We start from the raw sequence: 25,018 nt of genomic DNA, 5'->3' as shown, positions 1-25,018 counted from the left end.
AACAACTAAAAATAAACTAACGTTTAAATGGATTTAATGGAAAAGAGAATGGAAATTAGTAAGTAATTAGGGAAGAGAAAGTACAAAAAATAACCTAAAATGAAAACAAATGCTTACCTAATTAATATATAGTTAGCCAGTACAAAAAACAATACATATATGTTTAAAAGAAACTGAAACAAATAATATTCCAAACAATTACACAAAATTATAACTTAATTGATTTTGTCATTAATTTAAATCAATACACATTACAGGCCTAGACCACGTGGCAAGTGATGCAACGTTTTATTTAGGTCACTTGTTAAAACTCGGAGAATAGGCCTGCTTACAACAAAATATACACACTCTACATACGTGTTGACTATTCAACTCACTGCTAGATTCATTGACCGAACAAGTTTGGCAAGTAGCCACTTATAACGTCATAAGGTATGACAACGAACACTTGCAAGTAATAACTGGTGGACATTACACAGGTCTTTTACTACCTATTACGTTTAGGCTACTGTACCGGTAGGTTTACTCGTAACTAAACTCCATCTCGTGGATAGAAATCATGGAAAGAGAAAAAGAATTCTCATTAAATGACAATTTATAAGAAAAATATGTGAGTAAACCCGATAACACCGACATTTAACGATGATCAAAGTACTTTTGTTGTCATAAATGATTGCTCAATAATTCAAATAATAATAAAATCTCAGCCGTATTACTAAACTGCACTATTTTAATTTTTACTATACAACATTAGCAGCGTTATATCTTTGCCGAAGCTTTGAAGTTTAAAACTCGCTTTATAATATTTTTTTTTTTTTAAATCGAATTATTTTCCTTTTGATCTAAGCAATTTCTTCATTTCTTTACTGAATTTTATCTTGAAAAAAACAAAGAAAAAACTACCTTTTTAACTAATTATGTTAAACTAAATTAATTCTACATCTGAGTAAATTGATAAAAAAAAATTAACGCCCTATTAACTGTCTAATAGTCAATCTTTGTGTTCATTGTTCTCATCTGACTGGGCATTTATATCCAAATGATTTTCCAGTTATCGGCCATTTTTTTCAAGTATAATTATTGCAATCACGATTGGTTATTTTTAAAAAATCCTTCAATTTTTTTACCGTTATTATAAACCAAGTAATTAAATTTCATTTTCATTTCGCTGGGAACAAACATAACGCAACTAATAAAGGTTAATACATTTAAATAGAAACAAATTCTAATGAATTTAATTTAAAAAAATTATGATTAATTTATAAAGTAGAAACTTTGTTAGGAATGTAAACGATTTATTTACCTTTGTAAAGATGGAAATATAATGATATGAATATTTAAAAAAAATAAAAAATAAAAGTTGGTGAGAAATAAAAAAAAAATTATATATATATATATATATATTTTTTTTTTTTTTTGAACAATCCATAATTTGTTACGATATAAAAAGTAAAATAATTAATACTGTTCAGGAATCTAATATTTTTGACAAGTAAATGAATTACCATTATATATACATCTGCAAATTTATAATCTTATGTTTAATGCACATACAAAAATATAAGATTATTTATGTTAACATACAAACAAACAAAAACTTTCGTTATAATGTTCTACGTATACCTAGAAACTGCATGAATTAGAAGACTTGTTTGAGATTTTGTAAAAAGAATAACGAACAAACGAAACAGTAAACAAACAATAGCAGAATAAGTAAAACTTGCATAAAGTGTTGAGGTTGATAGGATGAAAGATTTTAAATATGCAGAAACCAAATGAATAATATTATTAAATTCACGAGAAAATAGAGCAAACTACACCAATATTCAGCACTCGGTGTATAAAATTTAAAACAATATCCAATACATAAGACTTAAATTTTTTAATCCGATAATAAGAAACTTGTATCAAGAAATAGTTTGCAAGCGCAGAACTTGAGTAGGAATGAAGAGACCATGCGAAAGTCTATGAGTGAAACTCTATTAGAATAAGGTCTACCTAGCATAAGGTAGTTCACCATTAGCATTTAACCATTTAATTTAATACCTCCCGAGTTCAAATCCCAACAGGTATAAATTTTTCATACGCTATAAATTTTCCCATAAACATATTCCCATACACAAGCTTTGAGATTATGAGAAAAATTAATCGCCTTCAAGAAACAAAATAAATAAATAAAAATCAAAAGAATGATCAGGTAAGAGTATTTCTACCGAAGAGGTAAGAGTAAGAGATAAATCTTGAAAGAAATAGGTAAAGCATATGGCAAATAATCTGAAAAGATAAAAACTGTTGGGAGAAAGAGAAGGGCTGACGAAGGTGGAAAGAATTTAACTCTAAGAAAGATCAAGATACATCAAAGATGTAGGTAAGATAATAAAAATGTAAGTGTCAGTATAATTATAAGTTTTCGCTAAAATTTTGTAAGCTAAGCAATCATTACGCCAGTTTTAAGAATGACTAGCCAATTCATCCTAATTCTTATTTTACTTGAACTCTGTTTAATCTTCGCATACAGAAAAAGTATGAAACTATGACGTCTATTTTACTGTACATAAATTTACTACTATTTAGTTGAACAAGTAACCTGCCGGGTTGGCCTAGTGGTAAACTTGTCGTCGTTTATCAGCTGATTTCGAAGTTGAAGTTCCCGGGTTCAAATTCTAATAAAGGTAGTTGCTTTAATTCGGACTTGAATTCTAGATCGTGGATACCGGTGTTTTTGGTGTTTTTTTTTTCTTTTTTCTGTTTAGCATCCGGAACCACCGTAACGTATTACTTCAGAGAATGAGTGAGAATGATATGTATGAATGTAAATAAAGTGCAGTCTTGTACAGTCTCAGGTCGACCATTCCTGAGATGTGTAGTTAATAGTGTAGGTTAATACCCATCCACCAAAGAACACCCGTATCGACAATCTAGTATTCAAATCCGTATAAAAGTAACTGCCTTTACTAGGATTTGAACTTTAGAACTCTCGACTTCGAAATCAACTAATTTGCGATGACGAGTTTAACCACTAGACACTAACCCGATGGGTGTTCTTTGGTGGTTGGGTTTCAATTAACCACACGTCTCAGGAATGGTCAACCTAGTTTGTTCATGAGTACATATTTACCGTTGCAGTTACATTGCAATGATAAGCCGCTAATGACTTTAATTGTTAATACAACTATAAATAAAAGTATTAAGAAAAAAATAACTAAACAGAAAAATGGACGCTTTTGATCCAAAAATTTTTTGTCACTGAGGAATACTTCAATATCTCTCAAAGACTTGTTGCACATGTTATGTTATTGAATAATATGCATACATAATATACAATTACTGTACAGTAATACTTATACGAAAAATTGAGTTTAATCAACCGTTAATGAATAGATGAAACTGTAATATTTAAAGGAACAATACAACATCAAAATTAGGGGAGAATACTAAGAATCTTTAATTTTAACAATATGGAACCACGATGCACGTAATATATAAAACGAAATAAATTTTCATAAAACTATTTATCAAGGTGAAAGAATTGTTTTAACACAATAGCTGAGGACAATGATACTAATTTTTTTTTATTTATTTTTATCGCTTAACCACCATCGTAATAATTTATTTATTTCACACTCCGATAACTATAGGCTTACGCTCAATTACAGCTACCTACCAGTTCTTTTTTAATAATGAGAAATTAATTTTTTAGCGTGTGAAAATACCAAGCCTGACCAAGATAATAATGGTTGATACGACTTTAAATTTACTGTGGTTAAAGATAAAATTTCCACGTATTAAAAATTTGTTTACTAAGTTTTTTTTGAAATGTTTTTATTGAAGTTAGGCTGTTTAGAAATCACATGCACCAAATAAGTAGTATAACAATAGTGATTTTATGATTTTTGTTAAAATGTAAATAATATTTCTTGTTTTTAAATGAATTAATAATTAAAATACTTGATTAAGTTTATACTTAATATGAATTAAACGCTATTAAAAAAAAAAAAACAAGTTTTTTTTATCTTTTAGCATGATTTTCTCTAACTGGTTTTATTATAATGTATAACTAAATAAACTCAGGTTTTTTCGTTAGTCAACTAAAGACTTGGTTACGAGATACATTCATAACTTCTAAATTAAACATTTATACGATAAAATACTTAATAGTTTACATTTAAAAAAATAAATAAATAAACAATTTTGTGTTGAACTTAGAAAAAAAAATTGGCAAAAAAAGAAAACATCTATCGTGGTCAAAACAACAATAATTCTCGTCAGATGAAAATAATAAAATGAAACACTGAGTTAATTAAATTACTTCGACCAACAGATTTAATTGAAAACATAATAATTTACAATCACTGACAATAAAAATTAAATAATTTATCACATATATAAGTGCACCTCTAAGACTTCAATACAACGGGAAAAACGCCTAAGTAAAGGAAGAAAGAATGCTGGTAGACTTCCCTAACTAGTTTTGACGCACCTGCATCCGCAACCGTGAAAAATGACTAGTAGACTGTCATTATCCTACTGCTGCTGCTGACTTCACTAGTGAAAGCATGTTGTATGTATTGTTTTACCACGTTACAATGTACCTAACATATAATGAATATTTACACACACACACACACACACACACACACACACACACACACACACACACACACACACACACACACACACACACACACACTCACTCACCTAAGTACCAGCTGGGTTTGGTTACTTTGACAAGATAATGCGAAGTGTACGGTAAGTTTATTAGTGTATGCTGTCAGAATAACAATTACACATAGCGGATATTCATCCGCAGGTTTATTATTAGCGGCACTTTACGGAGAACTTGCATTTCTCTGTTAACACGAATTTCGCTTCGATAATTTGGGTTTTGCCTCAAGACATTGGTTTTGTTGGTTTTCTTTAAAGATATCTTTATAAAGATTTTACTTATCTTTATCTTTTAAAAAAATATTTTAAGATATACAATAAATCAAAATTATTTATCCTAAATTGTACAAATGCAAAGGTTTTAAAAAATAATTCCTTAAAAAGATTTTCAGTCCCATTGTATTCATCATTAATTTAAAATATATTTATATTATTTTATGTATAAAATGTGTTCAATTTGTCTTTTTGAAAGTCTATAACAATAAATAATCAATATTTTTTATGATTAATAAGGTTTTATCGGATCAAATTTTAGAATACGTTTTATATTAGCTATCAGTACTTGTAAAAAAAAAACTTATCAATAGAAAACTGTGCTATTCTGTGTATTTCATAGTATAGAACATCGAATCCCGGATGTTATATCTCCGAACTGTGCTACTCTGTATATTCAGTAACATCGGATCCATTAATACTCTTCTATTTAAAACTGAAATTTAAGGGTTTATATTTCGAAGAAAAAGAATTTATATTCTAAACATAAATAATCCTATACACATTACATATTACAAATTGGAGCAAATTGTATATTAAAAATTCCTCTTTTAAGACGTATGCTTACTGTTTTTTTTTAAATTAAACATTTTTGCTAAATGCTTACTTTCCATCAAATACAACATAAATGTGTCACGCAAATATCAACAAATATATATTACGAGTAGTTGTTGTCTTTACCCTACCAATTTTTTTGGCATTTATTACAAGAAAAATCGCTTAGTAGTCTTCAGAATTCTAATATGAACAGATTTTATGGATGGTTCGATAGCTTTTTAGACTCATAATTTCAACAACAAATCAAATTCATCGACAATGTATTTTTAAACTTTCACTTCGTTAAAAAATGTTTTTTAAAGAAAACAATATCTTATATTACTTTGCTTTAGAGAACAATTAATTTTTAGCTAATTTAAACCCAGAATTAAGAAGAGGGATGAGAAAATTGATGATCAAGGAAAGCAATTCTTTAATTTATATAAATTCTTCTTAGTATTACTTCTTAAAAACTGAAGAATTAAGAATAGATTAATGTCATTTGATAACATTAAGCATATTTTATCATCAAAAAAGAATAAGCTAATATTTTTTTTTATCACATTGTTGTCTCAATCACGCGTAATTTTTGAACAGTTAAATTTTTCCATTTTTTTTTTTATAAATATTTAAGCTATCAAAAATAATTAAATTGACAGAATATATTCAGCAACGTTAGTTCAAATACGAGTAATAGAGATGAAATTTTTTTTATAAGAATAGAAGTAAAATGTTCAGATTGAATAGCGTCTCTGCCTTTCATCCGGAAGGTTCAGAGTTCGAATTCTAATAATCAGGCTTGGCATTTTTCATACCGTAAAAAGTTAATTTCTCATCATCAGTATAGGTAATTGTAATTGAATCTAGTAACTTGTAGATTATAGAAGAAACAAATAGAAATATTTTCAGATAGTTTAACTTCTTAAGAGAAGCCTTATGAAGATCATAAAGGTTAGACACCTTTTAAATCATTAAATAAAATTAAACCAATTACGAAGATAATTCATTCATCAAATGAGAGAAAATGAATATTAAACGAAGCCCTACGAGCAAAACGTTTGACTGATGATGACTTTTGAAAACAATGTAATTCAATAGGAATACTATACGGTTGGTAAAAAAGAATAAAATAGTTAAACGGCAGTGAGGAAGGCAATGGGAAACCACTTCATTTCACATTTTCCCCATTAAACCTGGCTCTAAATGCTCTTAAGAGTGAGTATACAAGTAGCCAAGAAATAAAAACGAATAAAATACTGAGATTCTTGAAAAGTAAAAGGATGATTCGGATATTTAATAGGATTTCATAAAAATCTCAAGTAAAGCAATTGCTTTTTATAATAACATTTGTCTTTATAACAGACAAGTTTATTGAAACAATTTTACTTTTACTTAAAGCAGAAGATATCAACTTAATAAAAATGTTTACATTTCAAATTTATGCTGTTTAAACAATTTTTTTTGTGTAAATATTAATTGTTTAAAGAATGTTATTAATCTTATAAATTAAATAATGAATATGACCATCCCACAAATAATACTTTAAAAAAACACCAAAATAATTTAATTAATAATTTAGGAATTAATAAATGGAAGCTCCTTCCAGAATTTGTTTAGCCACTCTTAAGAGCATTTCGTGCCAGGTTTTACGGGGAAAATATGAAACGAAGGGATTTCCCATCGCCTTCCTCACTGTCGTACATCAGCATGCCCACTGAAATTTAGGTGACATTCAGTTCATTGACATTTGTTCACCAGAAGTATTGGTTGTACAGTGAACATCTTTACAATACCACTTCATTCTCAAAACTCAGATGCTTTACAAACGTCAAGATTATACGAAAGACTGCGACAAAAAAATTAATTCAGTAAATTATTGTACCCTTTATCTGTTGTAAAACAATGCATTTTTAATTGTATCAACCGGTTAGAGAAACAAAATTACAAGTATGTTAGGGTTTTAGGTATTGATGATTTTTCTATAATTATCACATTTGTTTAGTGTTTAAAAAGAAATATACTCACTTAAATAGTAAATGTCTCTGAATGCTGCTTCTTTACTTCTGATTCACGAGACATTATTTTTGATGAACAAAAAATGATAAGGTTTAAACGCAGCAGAAAAACCAAGTTGAAATATGAAAAATCCGAAAAAGAAAACAGGAAGTCAAACAAATGGAATGTAATTTAAAAATAAGTAGCTTCACTTTTGGTTTAGCGATGATAAACACACCTGAATGAAACATCAAGAGAATCAATTGCGTTTGAAAAGACACGGTACTTCTTCATATATTCCAGAGCGGGAGCGATAAGAATTTTCTCAGTTTGTCCTTTTAATTCTCTGTACTGCTCAAAGAGCTATTTCGTGGTCACGAAGAAGAAAAATTTTTCATTTGGGTTTTTTCATATAATATAATTAAGTGTTTATGAAAGATTTAACGCTTCTAGCCGTAAAGAAATGAAAATTCATGCTGCCTCATCAAATCACTGCTATTGTTTACTAAACATTTATACATCTATTCTTTTCTCTATTTTTTATATCCTATTTTTACCGTCTTTGTTAACTTAGGCGGGATTTTACGGTTAGGTGCTTTTCAAGTCGTCAATATACGTGAATTTTAGTGCGTGAATATAATCAACGTGAATGAATGTAATTAAGTTTCAGGTATTCATTTTCTCAACTTTATTGCAAAACGACAGCAAAATAATTCAAAATGAAAATATTTGTGTGAAAAAAATAATTTTAATATTCAAGCTCACTAATTTTATCCTAATTTTCCAGTCAGGTCAAAGTAAACAAAACTTACTGTATTTCAAACTTACAATTTAAGTTATAAGTTATACCAAATTTCTACGTTTACAAATTCACATATAAATCTCTATTAGTACTATAAAATGTAAATAGTTGGATCACATTTTTTATAATTTTATATTAAAAAATTTCCTCTTAATTTAATCCAGTTTTGTTGTACTAAATTATTCGTATTTTAAAAGCTATTAAATTATTTCAAAAAAAATTACTGTGAATTATTAATAAAATGAAGCTAAAAATGCCATTAATATTACTAGGTTATTATACTGATGTAATATTCTAATAGTATTGTAGCAAAGACAATTTGTGGTTTCTGTTGTTATCGGTCTGTTATTGTTTGCGATACATTACATAAAGTTTGTTATGTATGTGAATAAGTGTGATAAGCACTACGTATGATTGCCATTTCTGTCCCCCCTCCACTTAATAAACAGAATTTAAAATACTGTTGACAAATTTTAGAATATTCACTAGAAGTAATATATTACACTTAAATTTTAAGATCGGCTTGGATTTTTACCGTTACTATTTTTACAGTAATGACAAAAGTAAGAGTGGTCTTACTTTATTCATGTCACTCTTCTGGAAATATTTGAAGATTCATTGTATTTCTTAATTTATTTTCCAAATAATTTATAGGAAATTAAACAAAAGAGTATTTTATCTACTCTTTAAAGTACTGGCATCACTGCGGTATGAAACTCATTAAAACAAAAAATCAAATATAAATTACCTAATACGTATTCAATTTTTACTCATTTTTGATGTTTTGGGTCAAAGATTTGTCAGTTTTATAAATTTATCAGGTCAACCATTTACGATTATCGAAAAGATATAACCTCTCTATCACCACTTAAATACAGTATACATAATATATATATATATATATATATTTTTTTTTTAAATTAAAATATTCGGTATTCTTTTACGCTCAAAAAAAAAAATAAAATAATTTTTTTTTTTTACTTTCAAAAATGAACATTTTTGTTTGAAAAATAGAATGACGGTCAGTAATCGTAAAACCGTTCATTGGTTTTATTATAGTCCAAACTGCGGAAGTTCAATAAGAAATTAATAATTAGTAGGAAGTTATAGAATATATTGTTGATAATATTTTTGTGCATTTAACTTAATTGCCTTAGATTAGAAAAAAATCATATAGGTGAATTTCTTTAATGCGTGTGTTAATTAAATTAAATTTGTAACATTTTATTAGGAAAGCAGTGGAAAATAAATCAAGGTCACCTTACATTTTTTCCGTTATAAACTGTATTAAGATTACAAGTTAACGGCATTTTATAATGCTATTAATACAGAAAGAGAAATAATATTACTTTATAAGAAATAGATTATATCACATATTTACTATACGCGTAGGCTACTTCATTGAAGAATGAACATAGAGATTCATATTATATCGTATATCCACTGATAAATTTCATTGTGACATCCATTCGTGTTTTCCTACTCACATTATAGATTATGTATAAATTACCATAAATAATTTTGCAACAGTGTTGCCAACTATGAAATAACTCGAAATATACTTTAAAACTACGACTCCAGATTTTATTCAATTTTTTCACTGCGTATATCTTTTAAAAAAGACCACAAGGGATAGAAAAATTAGAAGATGAAACTGTATTGGACAGACATGACAGGCAGCCGAGTCAAGGTGATCAGGTGTGTGATGTGCGTGTAAGTGTACGTGTGTGTAGGTCAGGAAATAGCTTGGTTGGCGTGGGAATGACGCAGCAAGCACACCGCGGTGGCTCGCTGGCCTGTCGCATTGTACAGAAGTGGAGCCAAGGAGCCAATAACCTTCTTAGAAGTATACACATCTGTTGATCAGAAACTATCCGGTCATTACCAACAAATATTTTCTAAATTACGTAAAACGTTTTGAACTAATAGTATGCAGATAATTTAATAAAGTCCAATTGAAATAATAATTATAATAACTTGTAGAGTCAACGACTCGTAGTAATACTATAATACTACAAAATTCTTACTTCAAATAACTGAAAAAAATCGACAAATGCGTTTTGTATTAATATTAGGTTCCCTGTGGTATGATACGGAAACCGGAAGTCTGGAGAAGATAATACTTTGTGACCTAGTGATGAAATTACACATCATATCACAACATTTTAAATGTTAATTTTAAGTGGTAGTATTTAACTGTACTCTATACATATAAACTGAAGTTTGATCAATTTTTTTTTCTTTTGAGCGGAAATTTTACTCTTTAGAATATATGGTATACAATAAAAATGAATTATTTACACCATTGCACATGTATAATTAATCTATCAACAAAAGGATAATTAATGATAATTCCATAATTTGGCTAATATATCTCTAACCATTAAACAAGTTTTAATGTATTAAACATTTTTTTAAATACGTTTACCAAAAAAAATAAAAAAACATATAGGATGTCCGGGTAGTATAGATACTATACGTCAGTGTAATACGTCAGTGTAGAAGTGCGGAGTCCCTAAATTTGAGACCATTGCCATTAGATCCGTCAAGCCTTTATGGTAATATGACCGAGTCCCTCGAATATTACGCATAACGTTTTGAACAACATTCATTATTAGGGTCAACTCCATTTTGGCATAATCGACCACAAACAGAAACATTTTGCTGAGCTTTATGTAACTAAAGGGTGCAAAACAGATACTCGTTGGTTTGTAATATCTTTTCTTACTCATTACCCTTGACTGGAAGTAGTCAAGTGGAGTTATGGGCACTGACCGGTATTCTCTGAACCCATTCCTACTGTACTATACGAAATATATACCGTACTATAAACTTCCCGTTGCCTACAGTTTGAAAATGACATGTTCATTTCGTTCGACGTATTGATTTTGCTGCGCGGTGACTGATTGCAAGATTGCTTCGTTTATTCCATCACTGTTCATATCGAAGTCAACTTACATTAGCATACAAGTGATTGCAATGTAACAGGCATTCAAGCGCCTTTTTTATTTTATCATCATCGGCGCAAATAGAGTTTTAGTGTACGGTTTTTGAAATTCGAATTTGATATTGAAATGAGTTCATTCTGACCGCGTTAGGCGTGCAGGTGAAAAAACATTGCTCTTTAATATAGGATAAATACAAATTTAGGATAATTAAAGAGCGTGCGGATAACAATTTTGTAGATGTATACATATTTTTTTAAAATTTATTTAAACATATATAGCCTACGACATTCCCAGTAACGTAAGGATTCCATGCGGGGTCATATATATAAATCGGGTCAGCCGTTCAATTGCTACGGTGGAACAAACATGTATACATACCCCCTAAATACATAATACTCCTTTTTGGGCATTCTTGTAAAAAAATCTATATTCATTAGTTTTCTTTTAATTTTTGTCGTCAAATCTTAGTAATGAATTTAAATTGGGAATGCCAACAGAAAATTGAAAGGGAATTTTAAGGCAGTTTTGAAGCGATTTATTTAGTTAATAATTCATTGGCAAATAAACTAAGCATCTTGATCAGTAAAGGTAGAGAATCAAATGTCATCGCTACTTATCAAATTTCCTATTAATAGGTTGGCGGTTTAGCAAACATTTTTCTGTCAATAAGTATCACTTAGTCTTATTAAAGCACTGAATGTTATTCTATCTTTTGTAAAGTTTACCAGGTTATTTCACAAATATACCATGATCTGGGGATTCATAAATGGTACAGGTACAATCATTAACCAAACAAAGTGTCAGAGCAATCTGTAAGCATGGGTTTTGCTTTTTTACTTGCACCTTTTCTATTTCTTCAAAAGATAAATGTTGAATTCCTACAATTTTGCACTTTTTGACGTGATTTTTGGCTACAAAATACAATGTTCTATATAAAGGTCTACAAATATCTACATAAATTAATTTTTACCTATTTGTGTGAGTGTGTGTTTGTATGCATGTCACTCGGCTTTACTGAAGCGTTGAATGTTATTTCAACATCTGTAAAATTTTCCCGTTATTTCATCAATATATCATGCGTTATATTATATATTGCGTTATATATAATTGTGGGGGTGTTTGATAAATTAAGAAACAATAACATTTTATCATTTTATAAATAATTTTTTATTCGATTTTATACGTTTTTCTTGTACTCATTTGTATACAAGAAAAACGTATAAAATAGAAACGTTCTTATCATTCAGATTTTAAATTTTAAAAAATAAAACTTTTTTGGTTTTGGCCGAAAAACGAAAAAAGCCCAGGTACCATAAAAAATAAACCTGCTGCAGATATCAGGCAACTTCAAGAGTATAATATGAATAAAATATAAAAAACTTTTTCTACATAAGTGAATTTTTAAAAAAATATTCTAAAGTAAATCTACTACAGTATTAACTACGAAAGAAAAAGCTTTGTAAGAAGAATTACAATCAAAAAAGAACTTCACAGAAAAAAAACAGAGTATTTCACTATATCAAACTTTTTTCGTTAATACAGCGATTTCAATTTATCTAATTTAAATCATTGTATTACTGAAAATTAAACATAAAAAGTACTCTATCTTTACATCTTTCCTTTAGGCCAATTTCAAGTTCTATAAATCTATTAAGAGATAATTTTAATAAGTGGGATTTAAAAATAAAAAAATAAAAAATTGTTGTATATCTTTGTTTAAGTTTCTTTAAAATATTTTCCGATAGTCGCTTTCAATATGGCAACTATTTAAAAAACAATTTGCTTTTCCGACTCTCGATAAATGCAGTAAGATGTTTTGCACCCAACTGTGTATTTTAACATTATTATTCGTAATAGTCAAGTGATAATGTGATTAGCTTCATAATGTTAGTAATTTTTAATTATTTAAATAAACAACGGGATGGAAAAAATATTGTAGGGAAGAAGTATTTCAACCGTAACGATTCGCTATGGAACATCTTGAAATTACTCAGTAAAAAGATAATATATAACTTTTCTAGTGACTTTAAAACAGACCAATTAAAAAAAAAATACCGTAATTCGGAATAAATAAAAGTTCTTGGTAACAATTACATTTATTTATGCGCTCTTTTTTAAATTTCATAACCAATAAATATCTACTTACATATAAGAATTTACAACTGCCTGATGATGAGTTATTATGTACGACAGAATAATTGGTTTGGATTTTATTACATTTTCTTTCATTTATCTATGGCAAAAGAAAGTTACTGGAAAACAAAATCTTCCGCGGAAAGTTTGATCGAATGTACGGTTCAGTCGGATACCTTTGTACAGGATATTCGACTGGAGGATATACGAAGAAATTACTTTAAAAAGTCTGAGCTCGTTGGAGAGTGAAAATTTAATTTTTGGAGGAAAAGCTATTTTTGTCGCTACTTAAATTTAAACCCGTCGATACTAAGTCGTTGCTTTCTTATAAAGTAGTTAATGTGCTGTTCCTATCCTGGGTAAAAATGACCGGATATCCTGAATGGATGTAACATGATGGGCGCCCGCAAGGCCTTGAAGTTATTCTCTAGCTAATGCTAATTGTTTATCCAACTAGAGCTCCTTTAACCATTCGTACCAGCCACCCTTTTTCTTATCCTTGATTCCTTTTTTCTGTTCTGTGCTCCGTGGACGAATATCAGACAGCTAAGTTTTGCTGAGATGCAGGAAACTGTCCAGCTCTTGTATGAGTTATTGGAGGGGAAGCAGTCTGTGAACTTTTCAGAGAAACTATTTCTTCACCGGTAGCTCTCTACCGGTAAAAGTGTTTACTGGACAACGGCAAGTTTTCTGATCTCTCATAAAATAAAATCCCACACTAAAAGTAATTTTAGAGTGTAAAGCTCTAACTAGGTTTACAGTATAAAGATAAATTATACGGCTTAACAAAAATTTGTCACAACAATCTGTTTGAAATCCAGACAATTTTAAATATAAAATATTTTGTTGACTACATATAAAATGCAGAATAAAAAAAAAGTAAAAAACTTACCAAAAAAAGTAAAAAAAAACTTACCATTAATGTAAGTTTTAACATAATATAAATGCTGCAATAACAGCTACCAAGAATGTTGAAGAGGCTATTTACAAGCACAGCATAACTCACCAAATTAAGAATGCTTGACTTCTCTTAATAAAGCCATAGACATTCCGACATTACTCCACAATATGTTTCACCCACACTTAACGAGACTCAAGTTGACATTTATGAAATAGTACAAGATATAATATTAGCGCGTGTAAGCCTATATATCATCCATATAATATACATTTATACAATTTAGTACATGTAAATAATACACATGTACAGTATGTAGAAAGATGTTCTTGACACTTATTTTTGAAAAATCACTATAATTACAAAATCGTTTTTGAAATATTAATTTTTAAGACAAAATTTTTTTTCAGAAAAACAATGTTGTTTTTATAAGAATAAAAGCATAGCGCGAAATGGCGGAACGATATCAGTTTGGTCAATCAAAAAATAATAATTACATACTTGAAATTATGAACCACTTTTTACTTGCCTGTACGAAGTACAAGTAAGTATTGTGATCGCGGAAAATTTCGGTTTTCAGATTTCAACGGAAATATCCATTTTGACCATCCCTGAATTCATTTTGACTAGTTTCGGCGTGACGTCTATATTTCGACGTCTACGTTATTTCGCATAACTCAAAAACGATTAGCCGTAAGATGTTGAAATTTTGGATTTAGAACTGTTACAACAACTAGTATTTCAAAATGCGATTCAATTTTTAAAGAAATAATATTTCCTGTTATTTTTTTTAGTTTGAATTGAAATATTTTTATCATTTTAAACATCAATTAGAACATTTTATAAAATTAATAAACTAAAATATTGTTTTGTTGAAATTCAGTTCAATGAAAGATTTTTTCAGATTAATAATTGTTATTTCAGCAGATCTTTTTTATGTTATGAAAGAGCGAGCATCAACAGCTACGGTTATTAACCCGATAGAAATTGATGGCATATGAAAAGATGCCATGCCTGAACGGGATTTGAACCCAGGACCACCACACGAAATGCCAAAACATTACCTACTCAGCCAAGGAGGTCGGCAAATACACACATTTTCTTTTTTAAATATTCACAATATTTTCAACGTAAACTTCATCTTTCGTTTTGCATATTAAAAGCGTTACTGCCTTTCATCCTTTACAATAAATGAAGAACTGAAGCAAAATAATCTAATAAAATATTTAATCTATCCATAGAAATGCTAAGATGATTTTTAATTAATATTTACAACTTACAATGAGTAGCGTAGACACAGCAGCTAATTGTGTAATTAAATTGATCCTTACCTGAAATCACATATAAAATTAATTAAAAATAAATTTTAATAATTAAAATTAATTACAAAATTTTCTAAACTTGACTTCATAGTAAGCTAAATTATTTAATCGATGTTTTTATTAATTTTAAAAGAAATCATACGCAGTTTTGCACAAGAAGACCGACTTTTGTTAATTTAATTTGGTTTTAATATTTCAATATTTGTTTAATTTAATTTAATATTGCTAACAATAGACACCGCAGATAAACAAACGTCGACGTTCCAACATGCAGCATCATAATGAACCACGCTTCAAAATTGCCCGGCTCAAATTTTTTTTACCTTAAACAGCTTAACTCAAGAACGACTCAACCAATCTTCATAAAATCTTTACAAGCACAACTTCATATACGTTGGAATTTCCGATTCCTTTTAGAATAAAATCCCACACTAAAAATAATTTTAGAGTATAAAACTCAAGCTGAGTTTAAAATAATCGTATTGAAACTGATCAAGTAATTCTAGAGATTTTCAAGCCACAAAACTATATAAATAGGCCTATATACATATAAAGAAACACCAATTTAAGTGAATGGTATTTTCGTATTCTTTATAACTGAAACGTAAAAAAAATTCATTTCCCCCTCCGTACATGTGACCAAAAGTAATACCGTGTACTTTTCTTCGAAAAGTCGATATAATAAAATATTTATAAATTCATTTTCGACTTAACATATGATTTTTGTGATTCTAAAGTTAGTATTACAATTTAGACCTAATAACTAGTTAATAGAGCTTTAATTAATTAGCTACAACTTAGATCTATTAACTAATAGACTAGTTAGATTATCAATAAATACTAATATTAATTAATTAATTATTAAATTCATTATTATCACTATTACTAGTACTATTGTCTATTAAAGAGTTAATCAAATATTCCGTTAAATTAAAATTATTATAATTATTTCGATTAAATATACGTACTTACAACGAAATTTCAGATATAATTTTATGTAATAATAATTACGTAAAACTGGTCGTATGTAATTACAACCTAATAAATATTATTAATTAATAAAAAGAATTTATTACTAGTATAGTAATAATACGTAATGAAAATATGTAAAATAAATAAAACAATTGTTAAACATTTATTTTATTAACTTAATAAAAATATTTTTCAAATAGGTTGTATTTTTGTAACTTTATTCGGTAATATAATTATTGTTATGGATTAAGAAGACAAGATTCATATATAAAACATTAAAAATATCATTCCTAAATAAATTCAATAAAACATCCCGGTCAGGCATGGTGTCTTTTAATACACTACCATTGTCCACTCTGCTAATGACCACAGCTGTTGATGACAGCTCTTTCAACAAAAAAAAAATATTATCACTCAAAAATAGTAATTGATAAATTAATTTTAAATAAAAATATCTTTTGTGATTATTTTAAACAAGTTTTCTTTTTTTTTAAATAAGTAATAAAATAACAAAGCCTTTTAAAATTAAATCGAATCATTCAATAGACAGTTTTTAAAGTGTTTTAGAATTTAGCAAAATATATTTCTATAAGAGTAATCTAAAAGACCAAAATGAACTTAAAACTAATAAAAAAATGGGTATCAATTAATTAAATAAAACTCTCTAAAAGAAAATAATGTACGAGTACATTATTATTTAACCTTAAATGTGATGTCCTGTATTAATACAAAAATTAAATAAAAAATTCAAGAAATATTGTAAATAATTTCTTTTAAATAACCTTCTTCAGTTAAAAAAAAAAAATCATTGGTCTGACTTGTTTTAAAAAGATGAAATAAAACTTGATATTTCCGTCAAGCGATGAAGAATAAGTATATCGGTTATCAAATCAAAGCTATTATTAACATTCTATTCTATACCAATTAAACTTTAATAAAGACGATATTTTTCCCACCCACGGCATAAATTATTTGAAAGTACGTACACGCGTAGGGGGAATACGAATTTGTATGAAAGCGAGCGTTAGCAGTGTTTCATTACCATTGAAAATAAAATTGTTTCTACGAGTAAAACGAACTACTGTCACGCAATGATCGTATTGAAAATAAGTCGAGATCCCATGCGAAAAAACGTTGTTCTTATTCGTTAAAACTACCACTATTCCTTTTTTTATTTCACTTCTAAGATATAAATTAAGTACAGTTAAATGAGAAATCACAATGTAGTATTATTAATTCATTTTCTGTAATAATAGAATTTTTATGCAACAAAAATAATTCATTGGTTAACTATCAATTAACAGTAGTATTTCTTTTTAATATCCTAATTAATAATTGGTCGGAATAACAAACAAGAACGGAATCTACGGTTCAATTACATAAAACGAATTACCTAATTTCCTTCATATTATTTTTCTCACCAGGTTTAAGTATGTGAATTTTTTCAAACGGCTTCTAAATAGTTTTAATCAAACATAACTCCGCATTACATTAAAAGTAATTAATCAATCTGTAAAACTAAAAAATAATTCAAATTTTAGATTTTAATTTTTACCCCTTACTGAATTGAAATAAATCAAAGGGGGCGTATATATTTACCAGTTGTCATCGGTATCTAAAGCAATTTGATTTTTGAAATGTACAAAACGTAGCAAAAAAATCATTTCTCATATTCTTTTATATCACTAACTTTTTTTTGGAAACTTTTCCCATTAGCCTGTAAGGTAATTAAGTATTAAATATCTTTAACCAAGGCAAAATGTGGAATGAAAAAAAAATCAGTAAAATTTGTGTCATTGATTTTCACACAGAAATTATTTCTCAACAGATTCACCTTCAAACTAAACAGTACCAAAGCTTCTTCTTTTTTCTGTTTAGCCTCCGGACCCGATGTAAGTTATTACTTTAGAGAATGAGTGATATGTAGTTCTGTACGGTCTCAGGTCAACCATTCCTGAGATGTACCAAGGGAAGGAGTTGTTCAAAGTGCGTCATGTTATATATTATAAATGGAAAAGATTAATTGAACATAAACTGGTTATTTAGGACAGAATATTCTAATTGGTTATAAAATAAACTTGAATTTAAAAATAAAAAAAATACCAACATAATAATAAAAAAAGAATAATTTTTTTTTCAGTTGTTTTATAAATTCTACTTTTAAATCAGATGTCAAACCAAAAATATCTAACAAACTACCTATTAATTCTCGATTTAAAACAAAGAAATACTTACGGGTCGAATTGAGAACCTTCTCCTATCTTTGAAGTCTAAAACTCGTACATTTACATTAGGTACATTTTGCAAGATTATTTTAGTTTAAAATGAATCAGCATTTCTATGTTCAGACGTAGAATTTTAAAATTGTTTGTTGATTTTGCCTTTCGATAGAATTGAAAACAATTTAAAGTGAGGGAATCATTTTAACCCGTGTATTTTTTTTTAATGTAAGTCATCATCATCTGGTATTTCTACCTGGTGGCGTTATCTTAATACATGACAGTCTCCATTCAAGCCTTCTCCTTACTCCCCTCACAGTTTTCAATATTCACCTCATCTATTCACTCTTTTTCTTTTATCTGGCTTCCCTTCTTCTCCTACTTACTTTTCCACTGGAGTTGTTAAGATTCCCCACTTTCTCTAACCACATATCCTATCCAGTTTTCTTCTCTTTTATTTACTTCACACATTAAGTGCTCTTTCCTCTTTAATCCTGTTCATTACTTCTTCATTTCTCACGTTATCTATCCCTTTTACTTTCTCCATATCTACATCTTAAAAACCTCAATCCAGTCTCTCTACTTCTTCCTGTTTGTCCATTCTTCACTTCCAAAAACAAGCCACTCCATCTACAGCATTTCACTAATTACTTCCTTAACTCTAACTCCAGACTTTTACTACTTAATAATTTCCTCTTGTTACTTAAGTCTCAATTTGCCATTGCTATCCTTTTTATTTTCACTGTAGTCTTCCAGTTCTCTGTCCCCACATTACCTAAATATCAGTATTTTTTTTTTTTTTCAATTCTTCCTTCACTTGTCTTTACCACAAAATCCTATTTTCAATTTACTTAGGTTATTCTATTTTGTCCTATATTTATCTTTATTCCATACTCTTATTCCTTCCTCCAGTGCTGTTACGATCTTTTAAATAAGTGTGTATCATCAGCTATAATTACCACCATATTATCAGCAACTCTTGAGCATCTCATTTTTCGTTTTCTATATTTATTCTTTATTCTGCTACATTCATTATCATATCTTCAATGTAAATATTGAAGATTGTAGATGAGAGACTGCTTCTTTACCTAACACCTCAACTTAGACACACCCACCCACTCAGAATTCTTATTTACTTACACTGGTGCTGATTGCATGTATAATTCTTTAGTTAATCTTCTGTCATTCAATTCTAATTATAATTTTTATTCTATTCTAATCTCAATCATTTTTTTCATTTGATTCTATAAATTTCCTTCTCTAAATATATGAAACAGAACCTTCTTCTTTCTAAATATCTCTCTACAACTATCCTTAGTAGCTCAATGGCATCTCCGATTGTTTTCCTTTACCTGAAGCCAAATATTTCCTTTCCTACAATTTCTTCTATTATTTTTAGGAATCTTTAATGTAGGATTCTTAACAATATTTTAGCAATTATTGTTCTGTGATCTGTAAATTTTCTGTTCAACTTTTCTTTGGAATTGTTATCATTACCGTTTTTACAAGGTCTTCAAGCCATTCTTGTATGGTACATACTATTATAAAATTACAGTTGTATTTCTTCCACTCCATCCTAATTTAAGCAGTTAAATACTTGTATGGAAATCCTATATTCTCTTCAGCTATCTCCAATACCTTTTCTATGTTTATTTACTCAGGTTTCTCTTTTGTCAGATGCAGGTCCTCCGCCCATTCCTTCCATTTTGCTCTTACTTTTTTCTCCACAATTTTTTCTCCCTTTTTTCTTCTTGTATCCCCTATTAATTTTCATTTTATCATTTCCTTTTCATTTATCCCATGTAATGCTCGTCAACTTCCTACACATCATATCATATAATTTGTTTTCCCACATTCCTTACTTCTAAGCCAAAAAAATTTTTATTTTAAATTTTCCTAAAATTATTCCTTCTTCACCTTCTCCAACTACAGAATTTCAATCTCTCATCTGTACCTTACAGCATCTGTCCTTTTCTGATGTTATTACACATTCAATCCTTTCACATATCTCTTCAAAATCTTCTTCTTCTTCATAATGTACGTATATTTAAGTGTCAGACTGCCTGCAATCATCAAGATTTTAGGTAATATGATATGATCCACAAGTCACTCTCGAAAATGGCATGGTCTTTATCAAGAATAATTAAAATGTCATACTCACTAAGGGAAGTGAGAATTGAAGTAGTTTCCTGAGGCGTTCTTCCTTTAAGTTGAATGTATTGCACCATATCAGCATGGCATATCCATCGAAATGCAAGTTATATTCATTCCTATAAGTAATACTATCACTCTGTTCAGCAAGGAACTGAGAGTAAATTGATTATGATTAGTCTCAGGAGAAATAGCTGTGGCTTGGGCCTCTTGTAGTCACGTGTTTTACATTCATGATAGCCATAACAAAGACTAGGATAGATAATAAAGTAAAGTAGCAAATAAATTATAATTTTTGTTTGAGAAAATGCATTATACTCGTACTTACAGCTTTAACTGAAAAGAAGATTTTCTTCAATATTTAATAGAGTTATATTTTTATAAGCGCACAATTAGTAGCAGATTTTAACATTTAATATGACATTAAAATGTAATCATATGCTTAGATCCTATAAACAAACAATATAATTTGTGATAAGTTCCAGTTTTCTATTATTATTATTATTATTGACATAGAAATATCAGGAATATTAGATTTTGATTTCATTCTTAATAAATAAATATTAAGTTTACTATCGAAAAACTCTAAAATTCTAATAATATTTTTCTTTATTGGTCGTATACCTTCTGAGCTTCCTATATATTTGGTGTGGATTGATTCAGTAAAAATTAAAAATTCTATACAACATGTGTATGTTAGAAAGTACACATTACTTTGAAAAAAAAAAATTATTAAGCATTAAAAAATTCACAAAGAATTTAAATAAACAGCTTGCTCGATAATATTAGGATTAAAATCTGTCTACATTAACCCATTACCAAATTATACTAAGCAATTTAACTAAATCCAACTTCCCTCTTACCCGTAACCCAAAGGTCAAGTACACCAGAATGCTTCGTTGTGCTAAATTTACCTCATTTAATAAAACTTTCAGGCTATTATTCAATTCAGACCAATTCAGTTTCAATACCTATCATTCCAATACATCCTTCTTTCAAAAGATAAGCGCTATTCAGTCTGTAAAAGAAAGAAACATTGTTGAAGCTATGTGATAATTTATTATTCACTTAGCGTGAATCAAAAACCCATTAGACCTAACTACTCTAATAGGACACTAATTTCAAATAATTTAAAAGATGAAATTAAATTTAACTAGAATAATATGTAATATCTATTATATAAAACTTACAGCACTGAATAGTTAATAGTGAATTGCTTATGAAGCTGGTTTTCATTGTATTAGTTATTCAAACCTTTACCAGTTATACATTAAAGCAATATCAAGAATTAATATTCTATGATTTCTACCAACCATATGTAAAAAAAAAAAAAATCACAATAATACGTTACAAATAGTAAGTCCTCTAGAAAGATTTTATTAAATAAACTTCCGCTGTTAAAATTTTTTCAAGATGTGAAAAACGGTCATTTATTCATTCTAATAGCATTAATAATTTTTTTATTTATTTAAACAGACATGAAGTAACATATAAAAAATGTTAAACCTAAATAAGAATCAAACAAAATATTATGGATGAAAAACAAACATTTATAATAGATTTTCTTTTGCATTGCTATAGATTTTATACCTATTTAGGATCAGCTCTCCTAATACATAAACATTAATTTTTTTTCCATCCTGTATTTATTCTTGAATTTACATATGTTTTCACACTCTTCTTCTAATGATTTGTAGATGACAGATATATTTTTAAAAATTGTCAATTAATTAACAGTTTAATTAAAATTATCCACATTTAATTTGTTTTCGAGATATTAAGTAAAAATTTACAACGTTAAAAGAATAATTACAATATATTATTTGAACATTTTAAAAGTTCTATTAAAAAGATTAATTAAAATTCGAGAATAAATTAGTGGTGGGTCGTAGGAAACGTTGTTTTTATGGCAACGGCTACAACGTTAGCAATGAGAAAGCGATAGACTCCTGTTGAATATTCAAATTTTCGATAAACTAGCGCTAATTTAAATTTTTAATTATTCAGGTGTTTCAATAATTAAAACTCCGATCTAAAACAAAAACAATTCGATCGTTTTAAAACTGGGTTGCCTAATTTTATGGGCTGCGAAAAAAAAATACATAAAGATAATCAACGAATTTATCTTTTACGGTCAAAAGTAATGAAAACAAAGTTTGAAATAAATATATATAATATATATGAATATATATATATAATAATACTAATAATATATATAATATATGAATAAATTATAAAAAATGTAATCTAAAATAAGAATAAAGTAGAAATATTTCATCATTAGTTCATTCTTTATCTAACAGATTAAAATTAAGGTAGGATTAGAGCTATATATCAATGGAAACATTTGAATTTTAAAGTTAGGAAAATTTTTTTTACACTTAATCTTGGGAAATAATTCTCAAGTATAAACATCACATGCCAAAGTTTATTACAGAGATTGAGGAGTGAATAAAATAATCTTCCTAACTGATTGGTTGATGTTATAAACAGAAGTTCGTAAGTTTGACAAAAAGGAGATTTCTTCCATGCGTGGAAATATTACACATTTTTGACATTCAGACTTATTATAATTCTAATTTTTAATTAATTATAAAAAATCGTAATTTACTTATTTATTTAAAATATTACCCTTTATGTTAAAAACAACTATTACATCACTTTTTCTCCTATTAATCTTATGATAACCTTCATTTATATCAAATTTTATTGTTTTTACAAATAAACAGCTACGATACACGTTGATCGGAATAAATTGGTCACAAAATTATTTATTCGAAAAAATAAGTTAACTTCTAAAAAAATATACACAATAAATAACGATTAAGCAGTTGGAAAAAATGTTCTATTATCAGAAAAATAAAATGTTATTATCACCCTTAAATTGTGTTAATAGGCGAGGATATTTCTTTGATCGATCTATCTTGGATAATTTTTATAGATCCAACCTATTTAACAGGAGTGCATTAAGCATGTCTTGACAAAGTAAATTGGAATTTTAAGTAATTTAAATAGTTTTAAGGTTTCAACCGGAATCTCCTAAAATGATGACTGTTAACAGTATCTTTTTACTTTTATTCAACTTTTTTTTTCATTAAGTTATTGTCCTGTTGTTTTTATATACAGAGTGTTTCACGAAGTTCTTCCGAGATTTTCAAAACTATTCGAAAAAATAATGGAAAAACTTCATATAAACAAATATTTTAAAATTTTTCGTTTGCGAGTTACGGCTAGTTAAAGATTTCGCCTGGATTTCAGAATTAGTGATTTCTTATGGTTTTCCCACTGAAAAATAGAATTAAATAGCTTCCAGAACTGTATCTGCAGTAGTTTTTGAGAAATCTGGCAAGAAAAGCAATTAATTGAGGTAAAAACCTTATTTTTTTATGTTGAAAAACTAAAAAGAGTAACTAAAACTGTACAGAAGCGTGCCAAGCAATGTGTTGAAAATGGCGGGCTAATGCAATTTGGTTTAGTATACTATTTCTAAATTCTAATTTTTCTATTTTGTTTTTGTTTTATTCAACTTATCTTACACCATTTTGTTCAGAATTAAATTATCTACAAGCTTTGTTAACACATTTTATGTGTTTATTACCCATTTAACAAAGTTATTGTACGTCAAACATAAAAAACCAGGGATTTTGGAACCTATTTTATTTGAATTTTCAGGCCAAAAACTATAATAAATCCTTAATTTTGCCCCTTAATTAACGTCCTAAAAATTTCACTATGACCTCATTTCACTAGGGTAGCAGAAATCCGAGCGAAATTTTTCACTAGCATTAACTGCAAACGAAGAATTTTCTTTATAAGTTTATATGTTTTTTTTCTATTATTTTCACAAATAGAATAGGTTATGAAAATCCCGAGACAACTTGGTGATACACTATGTGTATATATATATATATATATATATATATATATACTTTTTCTGCAATGTCTACTGACAATGATTTTTCAACTATTGAAATAACCGCCTAAATTAACTTTAACTTGTTTTTCTTAGTTTTCATTATATTCTCGGCTAAAATAGTGTAGAATAGAATAATTAACATTGCTATTACAGATAAAAATCAGAGTATACATGGTTATGTTTACTC

The 25,018-nt window shown here is 28.1% G+C and overlaps 1 protein-coding gene across 4 annotated transcripts in view; it reads right to left on the bottom strand.

Moving 5' to 3' along the window:
- Positions 1-25,018, bottom strand: part of LOC142333902 (solute carrier organic anion transporter family member 74D-like) — a 280,479-nt gene that overhangs the window by 142,283 nt on the left and 113,178 nt on the right. Inside the window, exon 1 of one of the 4 annotated variants that reach the window (XM_075381507.1) lies at positions 15,532-15,580. The exons of the other annotated variants lie outside the window; for them this stretch is intronic. The gene's annotated coding sequence lies outside the window, so the exon portion shown is untranslated. Of the gene's footprint in view, positions 1-15,531; positions 15,581-25,018 lie in introns of those variants that run through there. 4 annotated transcript variants of the gene reach the window in all.

Source organism: Lycorma delicatula, chromosome 1 (genome assembly GCF_047948215.1).
Source record: "Lycorma delicatula isolate Av1 chromosome 1, ASM4794821v1, whole genome shotgun sequence".
Classification (NCBI taxonomy): Eukaryota; Metazoa; Arthropoda; class Insecta; order Hemiptera; family Fulgoridae; genus Lycorma; species Lycorma delicatula.
Note: the sequence above shows the minus strand (reverse complement) of the source record. Positions and strands in the feature narration are given on the sequence as shown.